The sequence below is a fragment of the Danio rerio genome, chromosome 6 (genome assembly GCF_049306965.1).
Source record: "Danio rerio strain Tuebingen ecotype United States chromosome 6, GRCz12tu, whole genome shotgun sequence".
NCBI lineage: Eukaryota > Metazoa > Chordata > Actinopteri > Cypriniformes > Danionidae > Danio > Danio rerio.
In genome coordinates, this window is record NC_133181.1 from 49,118,945 (window position 1) to 49,129,362 (window position 10,418).

Here is a 10,418-nt window from a genome sequence, read left to right on the forward strand (position 1 = left end):
GTTGTCAACTCTTAAAATGATATTCTGTAGGGATTTTTCCTGCGGTGACGTTGGTTTCCCTTACTTATTAGTGATTCACTCGTTAGATATGTAAATATATATATTTACATTGTAAATACTGACTCCATCTACTTCTGTTTTGACAAATCTGCCTCATTCTTAAAGGGATAGTTCACCTTACATTTGCGGTGAAATTATTCGATTAAATTGTTTTAACATCAATGTGTTCATCAGTGCTCGGTGGATTCATTCATTCATTCATCAATTCATTTATTTTCCTTCGGCTTTAGTCCTTTTTTTCATCAGGGGTCGCCACAGCAGATTGCACCAACACCTTATCCAGCATGTTTTACACAGTGGATGCCCTTCCAGCTTCAACTGAGTACTGGGAAACAACCTACTCGCTCATTCACACACATACACTACAGCCCGAACACGGGGGGAACATGCAAACTCCACACAGAAATGCCAACTGACCCAGCTGGGACTCGAACCAGCAACCTTCTTGCTGTGAGGCAACAGTGCTAACCACTAAGCCATCTTGTTACCCCATGCTTGATAGATGTTTAACTTTAAAAGTGGGGAAGGGTAATGAATGCAATGATTTTAAGCATTGAAAGAATATTAAGAGGAGTATCATTATCTATATAATTATTGTAATTGTTGTGAACGGGCCTTAACTTGTAACACACTCTTGTAAAGTTGTGACAACAGTAGAAACAAATCAAAAACCTCTGTTATTACATAACATATACTCTTTAAAAAAAAACTGTCTGAAGCTAAATAAAATGCAGAAGTCACTAATATTTAGCAATAATTCCTGACAGTTAATGAATCATCAGCAAATGAGATGTCAAACAAAGGACAACACCCCCACATTAAAACACTTTCCTGTTTTTACAAGTGTTTGATGATACTCAATTGTATTCTGGAATCAGGAGCCTGTGTGTTTGAAGAATCTGAAGATTCAGCTCATGATCTTTGTGTGACTTTTGTGATCTCTTTGGAACTTTGTTTGTCTTGAAACATGTTAAGTGTATCTTTAATTGCTTTGCCATTTTCAGAGATTATGGGTGTGTGCTGTCTTAATGTTCTATATTCACTTCTGATGATAAAGTCTGCATCATTGTACTGTAGAAGTGTGGCAATGCAACTTAATGTGTTCTTTAAACGCAAGAAATGTTGCTTCATGAGCATGGTTTCTACAGGGTTTATAAAAGTAAATCTTAGACTTTTTAAGACGAATGAAAGAAAATGTTTCCTATGATTGATTTTAAAAGGAAATTTATGAAAATGTTCTCTAAATGTGAACTTGTAGGTGCAAAAAATATATAAGCAACACTTTAACATTGGAAAAATATAACTTTCAAAATTTTAATTTCTTTTTGAATAAGTCTTGAATATCAAATAATCTTTTAACCTTAATTTATTTAATATTTAATCATTTTTATGCAAATGCCTAAAGATTCTTAAATCAAGAAAGATTTACTTGAGAACTAAAATGACATGGCATGAGAAGCAGTGTTTTCTATACATTTTATCAAAATTGAATGATTAATGCCAGTGTTGGGGTAACGCATTACAAGTAATGTGAGTTACGTAATGACATTACCTTTCAAAGTAACAAGTAACAAGTTACTTTTTAAAAAATGTAAATAGTGTTACTTTTTAGTTTAGTCAATTCGCTTTTACACCAATGTAGAGGTTAGTGCGTTGACACAAGCACTTTGTTGCTCATGGAGTTTGATTTCCGCCTCGAGGTCCTATGCCGATTGTTCCCGTCTCTTTGCTCACCAGGTCAATACTGTCCTATCCATTAAAGGTGAACAATTTAATTAATTAATCACTGAACTAAGTATAACATTATCTTATATAATTAAAAAAAAATGAACTAAATGAACTTGCTCCCTTGTAAGTTCTGAAACAGATTAAGCCTCAGTCAGGTCAGAAAAAGTAACACAAAAGTAACTCAAATGTAACGTAATGCATTACTTACCACAAAGACTAAATAACATAACTAGTATCTTTTTTAGGGAGTAAATCAATATTGTAATGAATTACTTTCTAAAGTAACTTTCCCCAACACTGTTTATGAACAAACAAGTATTTATCAATATGTTTAACACAAATAAACTCAATTTGAATGGAGAATAAATTTTCGTAACACCTTTGACATAATCACATAGTACATAGTAATTTTATCAGAAAAAAACATTTATTTTTCATCTCAAGTAAATGTATCTAATGCAAAATAACGCAGGTTATTGATTTATTGTATTCATTTGAGTAGATTTTTAAAAATTTTATTTGTTTAGTGCAATGCTATATAAAATGCAGTGATATGGATGTAATAACTCAATAACATAATTATGGAGGGGTGAATTATGGCTTTAAGACCTTCTTAAGTCCCACAGAAACTCATTAATCTATATAGATTTATTAATAGTAATAACAATAGTGTGAATCACAAATCATGCAAACCATTTATTAAAAATACTTACAAAATAGTACAAATATGTCACAATAGTATTACATATATATATATATATATATATATATATATATATATATATATATATATATATATATATATATATATATATATATATATATATGAACAAAGAATAAAAATATATGTTCAGTAAGTACACATTTATTGCAATGGAAACCATCAAAACAAAGTTCCTGACAGTCTATATGTCATGCCTACATCTTAACTAAAGAGACTAAATTCTTTGCCAAGAAGAATATTTGTAGCAAAGCTCATTGTGAGTGAAATCAAAAGCTTTTACTTAAGGATTATGTCCATTCAATTGCTAAGCCTTTAGAACAGAAAAGACAGCTAAGGAGCCTGTACAAAGATTACTGCATGATTCAGTCCATAAGGTGGCGACTGAGTCACACTCACGCTGAGCTTTTTATATCCAGCTTCAGTTCTGTCAATTTTTCCAGAATTTCACTGATTTAATTGCAGTGTGCTTTATGCTATTAAGCTGTATATTTGTACAGTTAAAAGGGGTCTTATAGGGTGAGTATTTTGACAGTTTGTGGTGGAGAGAATTCTTGTTTGTTAGTTACATAACAGGAACAACCTGAACTTTGTGGTATTTTTTTTCAGTAGATAACAGGCACTGAAAAAAGTTGTTTCGTATGCTTGCTGTATTAAATATTTTACACCCTAAGTCTTAAATGCAGAGCGGGCGCTAATGAAGCTTGCTGAATCTTTATTTAAATATCTATACTGTAAAATATCTGTTAATATTAATTCACTTTTTGTGATACATTGATTTTTTTTTTGTGCATTTGCTTTAATTGGATTACAAGACAACAACTGATGTTGAAAAATTTAATAAAGTGACTTTTATTGCCACTCTTAGTAGTTTGAAACTAGTAAAAATGGTTTCTACCAAATAAAACCTAAATTCATCACACCTGCTGTCTTTATACTATTATTATTATTACATATTTTAAAAAATGATGGGAAACTTAACTTTTTTTGTTGTTTTGTGTGTGTGTGTGTGTGTGTGTGTGTGTGTGTGTGTGTTTGTGTGTGTGTGTACACATGTTTTTGTGACATATCAGGGAACAAATCTGTATAATGACACAGGTATTACAAAAAGGAGGTGAAATATGAGGACATTGATGGCGTCCTCATTTCTCAAAAAGTTCAAAAATCACACAGGATGTGTTTAATCAGAAAGTAAAACTGTAAACTGACGCCTGTGATGGTTGGGGTTAGGGGTAGGGTGGGGGCAATACAATATACGGTTTGGACAGTATAAAATATATGGAAACCTATGTAATGTGTTTTTATAACTAAACATTGAGTGATTGTAAAACGTGTCTGGCTCAAATGTGCAAAACTGGTGCAAGTGTCAGTTAAAGAGTCAAAGAGATGAAAAAGTGTATAAAATTATTTTATGGCTTATACCGTATTTTTTAATGGTAAAGTTCTGGAAACCACAACTGCTGTTTGTTTAGCGTTTTACAGTGCAAGTAAATCCTAATTAAATCTCGTCGCTGATTTCCTCCATGTTCACATTATGAAAGTCTCAATTGAATATTTCTCAATAATTCTCTAGTAATTCTGTAACTTTTTCTCAGATAAGTCTGATATGATTTGTAACTCGGCTTACATGCCCAAAATGAAGAGGCCACCCGCATAACACTGGACCCTTGTGTCCTCTGGTCCCTGCAGTTCAAAGGCCACTCAAACTAATGAGGCTTTAAACTTGGCGCTGTGCTAATCGATGTGACAAAGGCTAGGTTTGACTGCCGTGATCTCTTAAAAGGAAAAAAAAAAATTCACCATGAATAAGCTGAAGAAAGCTGAAATCTTGGCAGAGCTTGTGATATTCACGACTTAGTGTCTATATCTATAAGGTCTCAACTTTGTTGCCTCTAAAGGAATTTAGTCACACTTTGAACAGCTTTAGCAACACTTAAAATATGTATACAGTATATGAATGTCACTGAATTCATGACAAAATATCAAGTGCAAAATATGGTTTAAAGATAGTTTTGACAAAAAAGGATGTGCTTTAAAGGGCACCTATTATGCAAAAATGTATTTTATAATGGCTTTAAAAAAAAAAAAAAAAACTACTAACACTTCCCTTCTTAGACTTTACAGACCTGAAACTTGCCTTTAGTACTTATTCATTGTTGCTCTTAGTTGTGTAAATTGCTTCCTTGTCCTCATTTGTAAGTCGCTTTGGATAAAAGCGTCTGCTAAATGACTAAATGTAAATGTAAAATGTAAATGTAAATGCAGTTGTGTGTTTACAGTCTGTGAATCTAACAGTCTGCAGAAACTCTTTGATTGACATTCTTTCTTTGTAGATGACATCAGAGGGGAAAGCCCCACCCATTAGTGACATATAGACTTGTATTTGAATCTGCCACTATGCTGACACAGGCATTTGTAGCTCCGCCCTCTTTTAAAAGTGCACAATCTCATTTGAATTTAAAGACAGTTACCAAAATAGGCACAATTACACTAGGATCATAGCCTAAATGGGGCAGTTTTGAAGAGTTATAAAACAGTATTTGTGTTGTATTTTGAGCTGAAACACAAATTAACACAATCTAGTGACATCAGAGACTTATTTTACATCTTGTAAAAAGGGGAATAATATGTCCCCTTTAATAGACTGTTGGCTGAAAGTGTGTAATGATAGTCAGGAGTGCTTAAATTAATACTGACACAAGCACAAAGACATTACTTAAGAGAAAAGGGAAGTCTTAGGGAAGTTCAAAACTTTAAAGGTCACAAAAACTTTTAACTGAGTCATTGACTCACACTCATGTTATTTTAAACCTTTGCAAAACACAACTGAAACTAAATGAAAGTAAATTAGCACTGGTACAAAAGCATAAAGTAGTCTTTTTTGAACATTAAAGTGCATCCTGTGTAATCAGACGTTTGTAATCGGAATCATTTATACACTGAAATGTTATTTAGTGCAATAATAGTTTACATCAGTGGTTCTCAAACTGTGGTACGCGTACCACTAGTGGTACGCGGGCTTCCTCCTAGTGGTACGCGGAGGAATCGCTGAATAATGAAAGAAACAATTAACACTTTAATCCTTTAATGCGTAATATGACATTGATGTGATCAGCATTGGCTGTTTTGTGAAGCGTACGATCACAGCGCTGTGCTTAGAATGTTTATTTTAGTGCACTGTGTCATAAGCTGCTGAAAATCTGTTTCCGAAGTTTAAGAATTGATTCTGAAGCGTGATTTGACTGACATGAAAAGTGGCCAATCACAGTCGACCTTGTCTAGTTGCGTGAAACGTAAGGGCGGGACAAAGGCTTTCTGTGTTGCAGAGACAGAAAAAACAACTTAAAAACAAATGTTTTGTTGGAATAATGCTTCTCGGATGTTTTCACTATAGAGATGTCTAGCAGAGTAATTAAACGGCGGACATATTTCCTGCCTATTTGATGATCTTCATACACGTTTCGCTCTCCGACAGCCAGTCGACTCGCCTCTGACCTGTCACTCCTCTAAACACATTCTGAATGGCGGAGCGGGAATGAAGGTATTGAGCAATTACTCATTTCTGCAAATGCGGCGAGTGCTTTATTTTAACACGAGAGCGCATTCATGTACGCAAATAGCTAAAACAGATATGTGAGCTCTTAAATAGGCTTTTTTGAAATGAACTGCAAGACCTCTCATGATCGCCTGTGTGCTCAGATAGAATACAATCGCGATCTTTCCACTATTAAAGTAGACATTATTTATCTTTGCTCCTTGACTAAATTTAGTCAAAAGTATTCAAAGTTATCAAATATTTAGAAATAGATTGATACATGATCGATGACAATGCTAATGGTCTTCTTATTTGGCTGTGTTGTGAAGTGAAACTTACTTTTAGCAAAGGTGGAACATTTTTTATTTCTTTACGACAAAATAATTATGCTGGAAATGTTTCTGGATGAGGTATTTGTGTGATTTATACATTTAGCTGTATTCTGATCTGTCCTAAAGCATTACAGGTCAAAGCAATCCATTGTTAGCCTACTTATTGTTTATTTATCACAATTTACAATAAGGCTCTTAAAGCACTGCTTTAATAAATGTAGTGTCGTCATATTTCAAATACCTCAAGTAAAATGAATTCATTTGTTTTATTTTTTTACTGACAGTGTACTTGTATTTTTTTACGTTTCTATTTTAGATTAAGATCAAGTGTAAAATAAAATCTACATGTGATGTACAGCTATTTAAGAAACAAATTTGCCATATTGTAAAGAAAATAGTGTAAAATATGTAAATAAAACGCTAAATTTAAATCTTTTTACCATATACTTTAATTTAACCTTACAAAGCTTAAAAATATATATTTTTAAAAATGGGCAAAAAGTGTCTCTATGGCCTTAAAGATTATTTGGTAGTTTTACCAGTGCTATTGAAAAAGATTAATTGTCATGAAAGGAAAAATTGACTATACTTCCTTTGTTAGTGCAAATTATACATGTAGCTTTGGGATGTAAGCAATCCAACCATTAAATTAGGTTTACACTTAAAAAAAATGTAATTTCATAATGAAAATCAGATTTTTTTTCAAAAATAACCAACTAGTACTTTTTAAAAGAGTAATTTGTACTTTTACCTAATATTAGTATTATTTACTTAAATCTTTGTTATTTTAGCAGTGTGATAGTATTTTTACTTGAGTACAAAAAAGATTTCACAAGCACTTAGTGCAGGTTTATTATACTATTAATATATGATTAATAAATATTATTATTAATGGTTTTTATTTGTATCTATTCCTATGCAATGTTTTATGGGTTGCTGAGAATACATTTCAGGTCTTCAATACATAGCATGTCAGTCTTGAAAAAAAAATAGGTGCTGGAATTGATTTTTATTAGGCTGTGCCTGTATGAACCCTGTCATGTACATTTAACATTTATTTCAAGATTTGTCTGAAAGTGTAGGAATATGACATATAGCCTATATTTATAAGGTCCAAGCAGCATTTCCAGCTTTTGATGAATAGGCTACTATGAATACTTTAGATTTAAGTACAGCAGTTTTCTTTTTACTTTTTAAGAACTTTTAAAAACACATTTTAACTAAAACTTTTTTTTTTTTTATCTGCAAGCACAGTTAATGTTCAGACTATTTCAAATGTTTAAAGTGACTGACAATAATACATATTCTTAATAATAGGATTTAATCTGCATCGTTTTAAAACTGTGCACACCTGTAGCTGCTTAATTAGGCTTACAACGCTATTTTTTAATACTGGTTAAAAAAATAGCGTCGTAAGGTGGTACTTGGAGAGACGATTTTTTTCTAAGGTGGTACTTGGTGAAAAAAGTTTGAGAACCACTGGTTTACATAATTATCTATATATCTTATATAGTTTATATAATAATCAAATAACAATGTCAGACAAGAATCATTTGATGACATATTAGTGCACTTCCAAAATATGAATTATGTTTATTGTAAATGTATGTTTTTTTTTTTAAATTTTTGATACGTTTTAGTCAACAAGACATTTCTAAAACTGTTGAATCTAATACAGTTAGTATGATCTCTTATTATTTTATTCATTCATTCATTCATTTTCTTGTCTGCCTAGTCCCTTTATTAATCCTGGATCGCCACAGCAGAATGAACCGCCAACTTATCCAGGAAGTTTTACGCAGCGGATGCCCTTCCAGCCATAACCCATTTCTGGGAAGCATCCATTAACACACACACTCATACACTACGGACAATTTAGCTTACCCAATTTACCTGTACCGCATGTCTTTGGACTGTGGGGGAAAACCGGAGCACCCGGAGGAAACCCACGCGAAGGCAGGGAGAATATGCAAACTCCAGACAGAAACACCAACTGAGCCGAGGCTCAAACCAGCAACCCAGCGACCTTTTTGCTGTGAGGGGATACTGCGCCACTGCTTCGGCCTTATTATTTTATATATTTTGAAAAGTATAGGTTAGGTTTGGTTTATTTTTTGCATAAAAGTTTCTGTTAAGTAGATAACAACAGAAACTTTATACCATGTTTTGGCATTTTATTTTAAACAAAAGTCATTTGAAACAATAAAGCAGACACCCGCATTATGCTTTCTGTGTGTGTTGTGCATTTAAATTGATGTTGACACCAAAATGAGGTGTCTTGTCACTTTTATATTTTTCTTGTTTGTGTTGTTTATTGTACTTAATTAGCGATTTGCTTGCTTGTTTATTCCAAAGATTTTCTTATCTTTGGATTAAAAGAGGAGGAAGTAATTGACTGAGAAGCTGGCTGAATCCATATCACTTAACCACTGAGCAAAACTGACGAGGCAAGCTGGTGATAAAGAGCAGCAAACTAAAGGTATTTGAGAAATACCTGTACACTTGTATTATTAACATGATGGGACACATTCACAGATTGTGCAAACTGTATCAAAAGACAAGCTCTGACTTGTTGCTTTGTTTTCACTTTAAAAAAAAAAAAAAATCCAGTTATTCTCTCAGCTTTCCACTGAAGCAGTTCCACTGACTCAACATGCTATTTGTAAATGAACAAAATAACATGCAGATATGCAGCTCGTAGATTAGACTATATTTGCATATGTACAATAATCTGTTCTTTAAATGACTACTTTTTGAGCCCTATCCGAATAATTTTGCTACTAAAAGATTGATCTGGTTTCTGATGAAAATGTTTAAAGGATGCATGATTGTCTTTAACCAAAATAGTTAATAGCAAACTTTAAGTTTTCCTAAGAGTTTATTCATTAAGAATTTAGTGATAAATCTATATCAGTTAGTCATGATAACATACGTTTTTAGCTCTTTGTAACTTATAAATGTAAGTTAATCATGTTCTAACTTAATTTTAATAGTTAAAGTTTAACATAATATAAGTTCAGTAGACTCAGTTAATTTGATTCAGCTTAAAAATGTTAGGCAACCAGAATTTTTACAGTGTAGATTTTAAATTTGACTCTTTTACATTTACTTTTAAAAATTTCAGTCCAAACTAATTTAGACATCTAAGTGAAGAGTGACATATTCTAACCATTTATGGTTTACTGTGTAACGTTATTAATACTTTAAACTTTTTTTATTTTGTGTATTTCCCATTTTATCAAGTAATATTTGTTGTATTTTTGTGATTTAATTCTATATTTACTGTGTATATTATTATTATTAGTATTATTATTATTATTATCATTATTATTATCATTATTATTGTTATGTTTTACTTTTGAGTTATTTTAGTACACCAAGTTAACCAAATCAAGAGTGAGAAAAATTTGCTAATTTAAATGTTTTTTTCCAAAAAAAATTTTTTATGTTTATTTCTAGTAACGAAATTAGTTTTAGCTAAATTACTTCATTTTTATTTAGATATGACCTATAAGTTTTTATTCTGAAAACTACAAATAAATAAATAAATAAATAAATAACATACACAAAAGAGATACCCGTACTTTTATTTACTTTAAGTTTTAGCAGTAAGGCAGCATGAATGCTCATTTTGCACATCTTACTGTGAGACAGCTTCATCAGCTCACACGCCACAATAATTAACTCCGATTAAAAACATCATTAGTTTCACCACACTGTGCACTGAAATCAGCATGCAGACAATAAAGCAATCAAATCATTTGCTTCTAAACCTGATGATAGCAGATTATGATAATATCACGCACTGTATTACAAACACCTCCCACATGCTCATGCTTGAACACCTAGGCCTCATCAAACATGAAAGAACATTTCCTCATTAGGTCTCCATATATCAGACGAATACTGGAGGATAAAAGAATAGAGAGAGATGGAGACAGAGACCTGCTCTTCTAATCCTGATAATTGAATCAGTGGATACAAGAAATGGGGGAGAAGGTTTGACCTGACATATTCTGTATAGGAGAACTGAATGTCCTCT